Raw genomic sequence first — 13,648 nt, forward strand, 5'->3', positions numbered from 1 at the left:
TGCAGCCATGTTGGTACCCCAAGTTATTCATCATTTGTGAGCATTTATGTGAATGGGTTTTTGTACACCTGACTGTTTGGGGAAATGGCAGTTCTTTGCATTAATAGTCATTTGAATGCAAACAAAGATAGTTGTGCATGGGCTCACTATTTGTCGTTATTGCTCTTCTGTTAAAGTCTCAAATCATCCAGTCAGGAAGCAAATGTGACACTATGTGCCTTAGTGCCAAATTGCCCACCATGAATCAAAATCATGTAAGTGAACAGTTTTCAGTTTTCAGTTTTTAGGTGAATATTTGTGAGTATTGAATACATTTGGAGAAATCAGGATTGGTTTCTGAGCAGAAAAAAAGAAAGCTGAATGTGTCAGTTAATTTATTCACAATGAATAATTGGACTAGCTTTAGTTAGCAGCTTATTTCAGAGGCAGAAAACATCTTTGTAGCAAATCTCCTCTGAGATATTTGTACATGACATGAAGAAACTGTTATTGAAGCAATATGAAGCTGGAAACTGGTGCAGTTCTGAAAATGTACACTATATTTCATCCTTTAAAAGCTATCATTTTACTTAGTGAGCTTCTTACTACAATTATACAATGTTTTTCTTGGCCTCCAGCTACATTAAACATCCATTTTATAGTGCACACTGTGTTACTCTGAAAGCCTGGCTCCTCAGAAGGGGTTTATAAAGGGGCCATACTGTAAAGTAGTACACGATTTCCTCATTAACTTTATAGTTTTATTACCTTGTTTTAGGGCACCTTTTCTTCCATCCCTCTCACCAGTTTCTTTTCTAGGTGCCTCTGAGTGCCGTTATTTTAACTGAAAAGGCACCAGTAATGCTTGGCAGTCTCTCATGCCTTCCAGTCTAGGTTCTCAAGCACCAGTGAACCATTACCCACCACCCCGTGCGGTATTTCTTCCCCTCCCCCACATTTCATAGGAGAAACTGAGGAATACAGGTTAAAATGTTTGTCTCACATCATAATGATAAAGGCAGGACTAGAACTCAAATCTCCTAACTTCTAGCCCTGTGCTCTAAACACAAGACCACACATAGTCTGTTCCTGTATGTAAGTGGCTAATGGCACAACTACGCTATACATTTTATTGCTGTGCTTGGCAGTAATGTTACAGTTACGAGTATCTCCCCACAATATTTACATAAGACATGTTATAACCGTATTCCCCTGAGCACACCTTAGGAGCATATTATAAATATGAATTTATCAGATTTATTTGAATTTAGAGTGTTTGCTAATAGCATTCTTTGACCACAGAGCACTCTTAGTTAAATGAAAGGTCCTTGTGTGTATGCAAAATCTTTAGTTTGATCATCTGAACTTTAATAAATGACAGAATATTTACCCCAAAGATGGTGTCTTTGCTGATCAAACAGAGGGCATTTCTGCAACAACAGACTTCATGCCTCCATTTCAGAGGCTGTTCACTGTGATATTTACATTCCCAATACATTGTAAGTCCAGCTGCACTGTTTTACGTTGATGTACATTATATAGATAGTCAGACAACCTGATTAAATCATGTTTGAATGTATGTAAAATTTGTTATCATTCCTGTACAGCAAGGAAGATTGTGCTATGTCCCACAAACATTATTTGACTGCTGCTAATTATAGGCATATAAAAATGGTTAGCTCTGCAGAGGTCTTATGAACCAGACAGCGTCTGTAGTTGTTGATTATTAAAGGCTATTATATATTGAGAGGTTAGGATTTATTACTGAAAGTATAAACCAATTGCTCTGGATTGGATGGAATTCAGGCACTAGGGAATAAGTCTCAGAGCTGTTAGTCTGGGGTAATCTATCAGTAGGAGGAGGAGTGTGTTCTATCAATTAAGGAACAAGCAATTCTACTGATTTGCTATTGGCAGACTAATAGAGATAATGGGTTTTACTGGACAATACAGGTATGGTATTGCTGGGGAAAACAGTGACATTAGATAAATATAAAAATGGTTCATTAAAACATTATGATGGCTGCTGCAAAGAAACGTAACTGAAGGACATGAGGCACCAGTGTGTCTAGCTCCAGCAGATCATCTGTAGATGCAGACGGAGGTTATGGAGAAATGCATGCATCTTTCAGTTTAAAGGCATGCATTAAGCTGGTGTGTGTGATGGAATTAAGTTATTTCTATTTAAACGTGTTTCTTATTACAGTCTCCTTCTCCGTGATACTATATTTATGGTGTGAGCCACCTTTTTTCTTAGTTGTTTATAACTCGGCCATAAATACTTCCCCTCCCCCTCTAGTGGAAAGTGAGGCTTTTCCCAGTGGGAGTGTATTTCTCTTTGAAATAGGTCTTCTTGCTAGTGAGTCCACTCAGGAAGAAAGACTGTCTGTTGTAAAGGCCTCTTTAAAGCACAGATCATGAAGCTATGTACAGTATTTAATTATGCAGGAAAAAAGCCATTTGTGCGATAAATGCTGCCCTCACCCCTTCTGCAAGTGCATATGGCCTGAGATGGGGTGGTTCCACTGAAGGGTAGGAAGGCAGAATCCAGGATGTGCACCCCCCACTGCCTAGCCCAGGGCTCTGGTCCATAGGGGCTCCATCTGTATCACTCTGGAGGGGGAATTTCAGGGCAAACAAGGGAATGGCAAGATTGTCATGGTTGCCTCTGCTCTGCACACCATGGCCATCGGAACAACCCAGTGACAGCTGAAAGAGAACACATCTCTTGCTTCCAAAAGCATAAGCTCGTATTGCTTGAGCTTTGGCAGAACCACTGTTAGCAGCACAGAGTCTATGACACAAAGTTGCCATTCAGATTCTATCCAGCAGAGGGCAGTGGTGACAGAGAAATCTTGGGGTTATTTTATCCCTGTATTTGGCAGTGGAAAGGAGGCTGCCGGAATCCTGTGTCTAGTTCTGGTGTCCACGATTCAAGGAGGATGTTGAAAAAGTGGAGAGGGTTCAGAGAATGATTGAAGGATTTGAAAACATGCATTATAATGATAGACTCAAGGAGCTTGATCTATTCAGTTTAACAAAGAAAAGGTTAAGGGGTGACTTGATTACAGTCTATAAGTAGTGACATGGAGAACAAATATTTCATAATGGGTTCTTCAGTCTAGCCGAGAAAGGTGATCCAATGGCTGGAAGTTGAAACTAGACAAATTCAGCCTGGAAATAAGGCATAAATTTTTAACTGAGAGAGTAATTAACCATTGGAACATTTTACCAAGGTTTCATCACTGACAATTTTTAAATAAAGATTGGATGTTTTTCTAAGAGATGGTCTAGGAAATATTTTGGGGAAATTCTATGGCCTTTGTTATACAGGAGGTCAGAGTAGATGATCACAATGGTAACTTCTGACATTGGAATCTATGAATCTTCTTCCCACAGAACATGCTTTCCTGTTTTCTGGTCCTCCTTTCTCTCTGCTCATGCTTCCCTACTCCCCCAGACATACTGCCCAGCTTCCCTTCTCCCACTGCTCCTCTGGACATACATAACGACTGCCTTATTCCCTACTCCTCTGGACACTTCCCCGCCCAGTGCTGGCCCCACTCCATGCGGGGTTACTGTGTCCTTTCTCCTCTTCTGTGACAGTGGTCCTGAGTAGAGGCAATTAGGCACAGTAGTTCTTTGCAAGAAAAAACCTGGAAGCCTGAAGATGCCCCAAGTGACCAGCCATCTCTCTATGGGCCACCAGCAGATGTTCCAGGAACCACTGTGAGAGCCTGTAGTGGGTGACTTTCCCTTTGATATTGGACCATTTTCCTGAGATTGCACGTTGTGCTGGTCATAAATGAGGGTTATCCCATATTCATTTTCAAAAGTGTGATGAAATCTGCAGATTCATTTGGACAACTAGCAGAGGAAGTTCGGAAAGATCTTAGTTTAACATCTCAACTGAAAGCCAGTACCTCATAGCATTGCATAGTACAATCAACACTGCTTATGAGCACAAGCCCTTCTGGCCCAGAGGCAAGAATTTGAGCTATCCTAACACTCATCTCAATAAAACACTGGGATGACTGAATTGCAAAAACATATAGTTTCTGTGGCTTTTGGTTATTTCCTTTGTCCAATTTAGTTAGAGCAGTTAAGTGGCAGACATCCTTGCCCAAGTTATTTCCATTAACTTCCACTCTGTTGCTGTCTACTCAAAGACTAAAAGACCACAACCAAACCAAACAAGTAGGAGACATTCAGACTTCTCCATGCCCCAATGTATACACATTATTTCCCTATAAAAACCACTCCTCCAATAGCTGCATTCCCTTTCCAGTGTTTACTGTTCTCTCTTCCTATCCTTTACCTACCATGATCTATCATCATAATTCATTGAGGTACCCTTTAATCTACACTGTAACAGCCTTGTGACAAGGAACCTGTCTTCTTATATCAGTAAAACACTACACACGAATAGGATTTAGCTTTCACCTTGCTTGCTGAAAACACCCTAAAGTTAAAATTGCATAGTTTGGATAATTTTTATCCTGGTTTTTCCATCTGGGAAAGTGATTTCCCTGTCTAGCGTTTTAAAAAGCAAGCCTTGCTTATGAAAGGTACCAGCCCTGAAAAGTGCAACCCTCTGTTTATCCATTGAACAAGTGTAGAAGAATGGCAAAAGGTAGTTCTAGTTTCGTCATGCTGCCCTGCCAATGTGTCTTATTACAGTTTTGAACAGATGACCCTGATGGGTGAGAGGGTAATTCAGTCCCCATGCTCATTTGATCCTTGGCCTTTCTGCTGAGGCTGTTAATTACAGTGTCAGTTGTGATGATATTGCTTGATGATAGGGACACCTGTCCACTAAGAGCCAGATTGACACCATTAGCTCATTTCACATAAGGTACTAAATGGCTGATAGGTGATAAAAGTCCTCAGTTGCTCCTGAGCTAGGCTGACTTTCAACCAATGGCCTAAAGATGACAGGCTCCATATGCCACTATCCTCAGAGCCATCCAGTCCCTCTGAACAGGTTTACCTTTTACATTACATTTCAAAGAGAGTTATGCAAACAAATTCCATTAACAGGAATGGAACAGTGTGTCTATGCCCCCCTTACACCACTTTAAAAAATATATCTCTACATTATTCTCGTAAAGGGAGAAAAATATTTATATTCTGATTATCATTGTTTTCCATATACGTTATAGTCTTGCTAAATGGTTTTGATCCAGTTAGGAATCTAAATTAGATTAAAAAACACAATAATCTGAACTTCATAAAAATGCAAGATTCATTCAAATGCAAGAAGGTTCTGTGCTGTCACTGCTCTTGGAAACTGCAAGTGAGTTTTGAAGGGATAAGCTTTCTGAAATGAGAATGTATTTTATCTTCACAATTAGTGGTTTCACCATTAAGAGAAGACCCTGGGCCCTATAATTAATATCTGGCAGCGCCACAGATGAATTATGAAGGTCCTATGTCACACACAGAAATAAATGAATAATCCTACTATAAACCCATTAAAGATGTGCAGGCAGCAAAGTGTATAGTTTAATAAAGTATTCAATGATAAATAAATTAAGATACTGGTAATATATGATCTGATTTTGTCATCATCCAATTTGTGAACTAGTGTATCAGAGAAAAAATTCATATCAGATTTATGCTGCTTGAATTAATAGGGGACGTATGCTAAAAAAGTGTTCTTGCTCTAAAATAACTTGGATTCAGGGCCAAGTCTCATTGGCTACAAAGTATGTCACCTAAGAGAACAGAAGTTAATTGCCCGCTCTTTCTGATCCACATACTCATAAAAAGGGCAGAAAACAAGTCTTAAAATGTCCACCTTACTTTTTGATATTTCACTATAGCTGAGTACACATAACAACCTTGTCAGCATTTGTGTAATTTATTAGCTCATGCTGGGAGCCACCACATGGTTGTAGGGGTTATGCCACATCCTATTCTGGCTCTCCTTGCCAAGCATCCATGGAGAAGTTTTTGTGACAAATGACTATCTATGGACCTAGGATTTGGCACTACACGTCTGAGAATTTGCAGAAGCATTGTATGACAAATCTGTTGTCAGCTATGTGTGAGGGGTATGTGGGCTGCAGAGTAAGGACTGTGCAAATTATTAATCATTTAGACAAAAATACTTACTTATCACCTTCTTCCTTGGCTATGATTATATCACTTCACTTTCCTTTAGAAAGGTGGGCAGTCTGCTGCCAGAGACTGGGTACCAGACTAGGATGACTACTCTGATCTGAAATGGCATTTTCTATATTCCTACAAGCTAAAGTGGCCTGTGTTTTAGGCACAGGAGAATCTGAGTGCTGTCAGTATGAAGTTCTGGGTGCTGGCATGCTGCATAATGACAACACAGTTAAATCCTGGGTGGCCAGGGGTCTTGTTACAATATTTGTAACTTGGACGTACACCGATAGTATAGCACAGTGTTCAATTTATGTAACTCAATGTGTGTGTTTGGAAGCTGAAGGTCTCATAGGCAGTTTCTGATGAGGCCAACCTCACAGGGTGATACTAGATGCTATTCACCCTTCCCAAAGTCAACAAAATTACTTGTTTGGAATTGTTTTTATTAACCAGAGGGATAAAAGTCATTTCAGGCAGGGATGAAGTAGCAGCATCAGGCGAGAAGGCAAACAATCCCAACCTTCCCTTTAGTTTGGTAGCAGAGTTTTAACAAGAGCCTCCCAAGAGCTCCCTTCAGCACACTGATGATAGGAAGTCTATTTTTTTTTCTTTAAAGAAAGCAAACACATTTGGCAGTCCTTTAAATGATACTGTACTTGGCCTTTTAGTCAGTCATCTCCTGGCTAGGAGAGTCAGGCCTATTAAGTGCTGATACTGTGCCATGGGATTCAGATTGAGTGGATTCCTTTTAACATGTTATAGTCTTATCTTGAACTGACATTACATACCACTCATCAGAAGCTGTAACCAGCGTCTGTAGTAGCTGTATCTTTTTAGATTAAAGGTCTCCAGCCCAGATTCTATTAGTGCATGTGTTTACCATGTTTACCCTAAATAATGAGAATCCAACATTTAGAAAAATTGCGTATTGGTTAACACATTAAAATGCATATTGGGTAAGCCCTGGAAAGAAGACAGGTTTCTGAAAATGCAGAGTAGCAAATATATTCACTGCAGGTCATATTTACTTGGCTAGTATAGTCAGTGCTTGGAGTTCAGCTCATATTCTGGCCCCGAAATAAAAGCAGCCTGGAGATCTAAGATGATGAGCCCCTGCAGATCCTATGGACATCAGTGATATTTATGCGTGCCCTGCCATTCTGTAAATCAGTCTACTTACATCCAAGGGCCTAAATATGGATTTAGAAGCATAAAGTTAGGCATTTAGATTTGATAATAATAATAATAATAAACAAAAATACCAGCGAAGATGACCTCTTGTTCTGCTTGGGAGAGAGAGAGAGAGTTTCAAGACACAAAGGACAACTAAGACACCTTGCTGCCACTGAAAAGTCAATGGGAGTTGGACACAATTTCCATTTCTGTCTTTGAAAACCTCCCCCTTAATTCTTTATCACCTAAGTGAGCCTCTTCACTAGAAGAAGGCAATATTGTGGTTGTAAACCATCTTTTCTGGCAGCTGCTACAACAGGGGCAGGCAAACTTTTTGGCCTGAGGGCCACATCAGGGTGCAAAACTGTATGGAGTGCCAGGTGGGGAAGGCTGTGCCCCCCAACCAGCCAGGTATGGCCTGGCCCCTGCCTCCTATCCGACCCCCCCCAACTTCTCGCCCCCTGACAGCTCCCCTGGGACTCCTGCCCCATCCACCCGCCCTGTTCCCTGTCCCCTGACAGCCCCCCCGGGACTCCTACCCCATCCACCATCCCCTGCTCCCTGACCATCCCCGGACCTCCCACCCCTGACTGCCCCCTGCTGCCGCATCCACCCCCCCCCCCCACTTTCATTCCTGACTACCCCCACTGGACCCCTGCCCCATCCAACCCCCCTGTTCCCTGCTCTCCGACCGCCCCGACCCCTATCCACACCCCCAAACTCCCCTGCCCTCTATCCAACCCTCCCTGCCCCCTTACCGCACTGCCTGGCCGCCCAGAGTGTTGTGCAAGTGGCACAGCATGCTGAGGCTGCGGGGGATGGGGGACAGCGGGAGAGGGGCCCGGGACTAGCCTCCCGGGCCAGGAGCTCAGGGGCCGGGCAGGAGGGTCCCGCAGGCCGTAGTTTGCCCCCCTCTGTGCTACAACATGCTTTCCTCACTACACTTTAGAGGAAGACACGCTTGTAGTAATGTAAGAAACAGGAGACACAAACAGTTATTTCTCGCTGATCTTCCGCTCTCCCATCATACTCTACTCTGCTTTCTTCAGTCTACCGGCTTTGTTTGTCAACATCCCTTTAGGCACATTTTTTTTTTTCAAATTGGCACCATCAGGAAATGAGACTTGAATGTTATTGACAGACCTTGGACTAAGGGAAAGAGGTCAGAATTGGCAGAGCTCCTTCATTTTGGAAATTCTTACATTAGTATCAAGTCTGCAAGATTTGAACTGAAGATCACAAACTTCACAGCAAAAGCAGAGCTAATCCATTTCCAAAGCCTTGTCTTAAGGTTTTCAGTGAATTTCTCTGAAGACTCATGACTGGGATTATTTAACTGACACAAGCCAAGATTTACTGACATGGCCTCCTCCAAAAATTACAAAATCCGACAGTAACATTCCATAAATGTGCATTGATTTTAAGCTTTGATAGTATCTTCGTGGCTGTGTGATCTCTGCTGGATAAGGAGATGCAAAATGCAGACTGATTTAGAAATAAATTGTAAGTAGTATCTGGGCTAGATACTGAGCTATGCAAAAATATCCCTTTTTGCTTTGCAAATATTTGTACTAAATCTGATGTCCCTGCAACAATTTGTACACTTGCTCAAGGAACTTTGCGAAATTTGAATACCTGCATAAATTGCAGATCACTTGTTTATTTGTGTAGCCTAGAACCTGTAAACCTCCTCATTCGCCAAAGCAGAATGGTAGTTTTCAATCAGGAAAATACCCTGACTTCTTGTCTTTTAATTTGAAATGAGAGATTTCAATCTAGTGATGGGAGTATTTTTCTCAACACCTTAGACATGTTTTTTTGAATGACATACAGTGAGCTGTGGCTTTATTGTAGTCAAGGGACTGTCTGGTTTGTCATTCACCAAGTGTTGGTTCTTCTCCTCTGTCACATCTCCACACAGACACAGGAGCTACCTTTCTAGGAAAATTTGTTCAGATGGTAAATGATGGCACCATTGTTGCTATGACTCCTTTGTGCCCCTCACCATGCACAAACGCATGTGGTACATAACCACAAACCATGGCTTCAGCTACGAATGACCTAACCTTTCTGGAATTTGGATGGCTCCATATTGCTAACCATCCAATGTTCTTGAAGGCCTATCTTTGCTTATTTGTTAAATATACTCATGCAAAGATAAAGTAACATATTGCACGCATACGCACCCCGACTTGTTTTGTGAACTAGAGAGGAATGAGCCATAATCCTGTGGTACAAAGATGGTCCATACTTTCCTTTCACATCTAGTTTATGTATGCTAATTTATAATGTACATAACAGACATTTAAGTGTTTTATAAAAAACTCAGTTCTGCCATCCTTTCTTATATTGAAATTAATAGGACTACTTGTGGATTAAGGTACGAGGCAACATGGTTAAAGACGGCAGAATTATCTAGACCTAAATAAATAAGATACATGTGTATTATCTAGTTAGGCTTCCCATAGCTTATTCTACTGACGTAGAGCAAATAAGACCATATTCAAACAGGCTTTTTAAAATAAAAACAAATAGTCTATTGCTTCAAATGTGTGTAGGGAACGCTCATTTAGTGGAAAGAGTTCAAAATAGCAGCCAAAAGGGAATATGCAGGATTTCTTGGTTCTCATGGTGCAAGAAACTTATGACATGCCCTGTTCAAGCATTGCCCACTTTGATCAGAGGTACCTTAATGTCCAGCTTAACTGCAGGGTCCACAAAGTGCAATATTCTTACTGTTCAACTTGTCTCTAGGATGGCTCTTCTGACTTTCACGTCTAGCATGGTCTCTCAAAATCACAAATAAGGGAGACAATGATTTCTCTTAGAAACAATAAAAGCATCTCTGTCTCATTGTCATCAGCAGATCACTAATTCTATGCATCAGGAAACTTCCTTGCTTTTTATAAATCCTGTCCTACCTCTAGTGCTCATGGTTAGGAAGAAAAACTTCAAAAGATGACTCAAACAAGCACATTTATTCTTAAAGTGACAGCATTACAGAGAAAACATATTAAAACAATAAAAGAACCTACAGGCAGGTTAATAAGCTTACCAGAGATCAGCCCAACTCCAACAAGGGCTCTGGTAGGAGTCAGTCCTTCAAACCCTATACAGGACTTTTTCTGTGGTTACAAGTTCATAACACCTTTTGCTCAGAACAAGAACCCCCATGAATTCCTTTACATAGTTTGGGCCTTTGATCTTGGGATCAGATTCTCTCCTCAGGACATAACTTCAAAAGGTTTGGTCCGGAGGTGGAAATATGCATTTCCTTCCTCCCAAGAATATCCTAGGAAGCCCATTCAACTAAAAGTTCATTCTTCTCTGGCACATTGTTTAAAAAAGTCCTTTGAAGCTCACAACACTTCCCAGGGTTTACATTAGTCAGATCTCCCTGGTAGAGACGTTACATACAGTCCCACAAAGATATGCATTTTTAATACAATGAACTCCTAAGATACTTAAATTTACTTCAGTATAGTTTGTGCAGGATATAGCAGGAAATGGTCATAACTATCATCAATACTTCCAAAAAAGGGGAAGCAGACTTGTGTCAAACCTCATGTGGTCAATCATTTCCCAAGGCACAACTCCAGCAGTCCGCCCTTTTAAATGTCAATTCAGAGGTCTGTTCTAGGGAATCATTCGAATAACTCCCACTAATGTTCATTTTAGGTATATGTGGAATGCTCCCTTACATCAGTCCAGGGGAGAACAAACCTTTTAAGAGCCAAATGCAGCAGGTACAATACCCTTTGGAGTCAAGGGGAAGTAATTCTGTGCATGTCATGGCTGGATTTGGCCCTTTGTGTTTAAACATATGATCAGCCAAGTCCCTTCCACTTAATGTCGGAGAGAAGTGGGGTAAATTCTCCTCCCAGTTATATTGCAGCAGTCCTATTAACATCAGTGGATCTGAACCAGTGTAACCAGGTGAGTTTACTCCAATGAACTTCAGTTTCATGGAGGAAGACATAGTTTGTTTTTGACCTTGGAACTATTATTTCTTGGGTTGATGGGGCTCAGGTGCTTTACCGAGGGATGCTTTTATCCTCAAGGGTGGGAGGTGGCCAGATGCACTCCTGCTAAGTTCACCTGTTTTGCCCTTCTGGAGGGAGTTTAGGCACCATGATGACTGTCTGTAGGTGGGAGTGGGTAACACAGAAAATAAGGGTAAACAGTGGTCACAAAATGGCAGTGGTTAGCAAAAACCTATAGCTGCTGTCTGGAGTAGACTTTGGGTCATGGCCAGGCTCCATGAGTGACAAACCATGGCTTGGGAGGTGAGGGCACCTAAAAAAAAAAAATACCTGGCAGTGGTTAAAAATGTCTTGCATTTCTTTCCTGTGAGAAACTGGCACAAAATAAATTTAAGGAGCATATTCTTGGAATTACATAGAAAAATACCCTGTACATTTTGGCAGCAGCTAAACATATCCTTAATAGAATTCATATGGGGCCTCAAATGATCACAATGTTTGGAGAGGAGCCAGATAGTAAGTAATTTAAACATCACAGGAAATTAAATTTTAGAATTCAATTTTGCATAAAGTTTTCTGTAATGAAAATGTCACACATAAATTATGAAGTCTGATTATATTCTTTTTTGACTTTTTAATAAAATAATAGAGGCACTTGACAGTCAAGAACGAACGCATATTTTATGTGAGTAGCATTACGTTAAACTAACGTTCTCTAGAAATAATGGAACAGATGTTAACACTGCTATATCAGTTATCAGGTGCTCTGTTAAACAGTTTCAAACACAAGTATTTATTAAAAAAATACTAACAGGATTGTCTCTTAGGGTTATCTAATTCTAGTTTAAAATGTAGATGCTTAATATAATTAATTATACATGTAGAATATATTGTTAAGACATAATTTATTATGTGTGTCCAATTTATACCAGAATATTAATTTAATATGGGCAGGGAAAATGACTTTGGTGAAAATATCAAATGGTTCAGTTATAAATTAAAACAAATCCAAATTTTCACCTAATTTTGGAAGACTGAGAGAAGGAGGATTTTCCCAAAGTTATAGACTTTTAGGTTCTTTGTGAGTTTTAGATTAAACCCAATAACTTCAGGGTTTTGTTATAATCTTCATCTACAAAATGCAAGAATAAAAAAAAAGTAAGCATCTTGAACATTTCTACAGCCTGATCCCATTTCCATAGAAGACTGGCAAAACTCCCATTGACATAAAGGGGATTGATCCTGCTCTTATTTTCTGTTTAAACCTAAACAGCATCTTCCTCAAAGCAAAAAAATTCAATTGCATTTTCTTCTCCAAGGATCACATGGACCAAATAAATCTTCAAGTCCTTTAACCCATCATTGGGGTGTAATGAAATGGTGAACTTTAAAAAATAATGTAAAGAGATTTCCTGTCTAAATTACAAAAGGACGGATCCTACCTTTTGCTGTGTGAAAGCACTTAGGGGAGGGGGAGGGAAAGGACCCCCTGAAGAGTAGGATTCCTGCCTCGCACTGAAGGGAGTAGTAGGGAGGTGGACTGGCTACCATGCCAAGGCCAAAGGGGTGTGGTCTGCTGGCTAACAGGGGCATGACTAAGGAATCTGGCTGATCTCCTCTTCTATTGTAGGAGTCTATTAATCCACCTAATACCAAGGTTTAGACCCCAAATATTGAAGCTGTGTCTGTGAGGACAAGTGTGGCTCTTTGCAGGCAGAGCTTTCTGTCCAAGATCTGTCCAAGGCTGTGGAACAAACTCCCACAGGAACTAAGAACCTTCACTGCCTTCTGTGCTAGTGCAACCTTCAACCTGCCTTCTCTAACAAATACATATCAGCACGTTCACTTAGAAAAACAAATCTCTCCCACAACAAAACACCCCACTGCACACACAATCTTCCTCTTGGAGAGAGGATGAGAAAATGAGTCATGCATGACAGATTTTAGCTGTGTTGCTCAATGCACGACTGAAAGGTGCTCAGATGCTATGATGATGAAGGCAGTATAAAAACCTACAAAACAGAATTTGGAATCCTACATGGAACTCTCATGGAATCTATGGGTTTGATAAGTTCTCTTCTTGCGCTGATCACAGGAGTACTCTCCATAACTTCTGTGGACTAAGTGAGACAGTTCTGTTAGCACTAAGCCTGCGGATCACAGCTACCAAAATCCTTCCCAGCTTACAGAAAGAAGGCACTGGGAGAACAGTTCAGTGAGAAAATCCCTTCTAATTTCCCCCCTAAAAGTCAGGAATGGGATGAGGGAGAAGTAGATAACAGTGAATTGAATCACAAAGAGCCACAAAAGGACTAGAACTTCATCTCCTGACACTAAGTTGTGATATTGGCTTCATGGTGTAGCATCAACACATGACGACACAGAGATGTGCTATACAT

The sequence above is a fragment of the Eretmochelys imbricata genome, chromosome 9 (assembly GCF_965152235.1).
Source record: "Eretmochelys imbricata isolate rEreImb1 chromosome 9, rEreImb1.hap1, whole genome shotgun sequence".
Lineage (NCBI taxonomy): Eukaryota > Metazoa > Chordata > Testudines > Cheloniidae > Eretmochelys > Eretmochelys imbricata.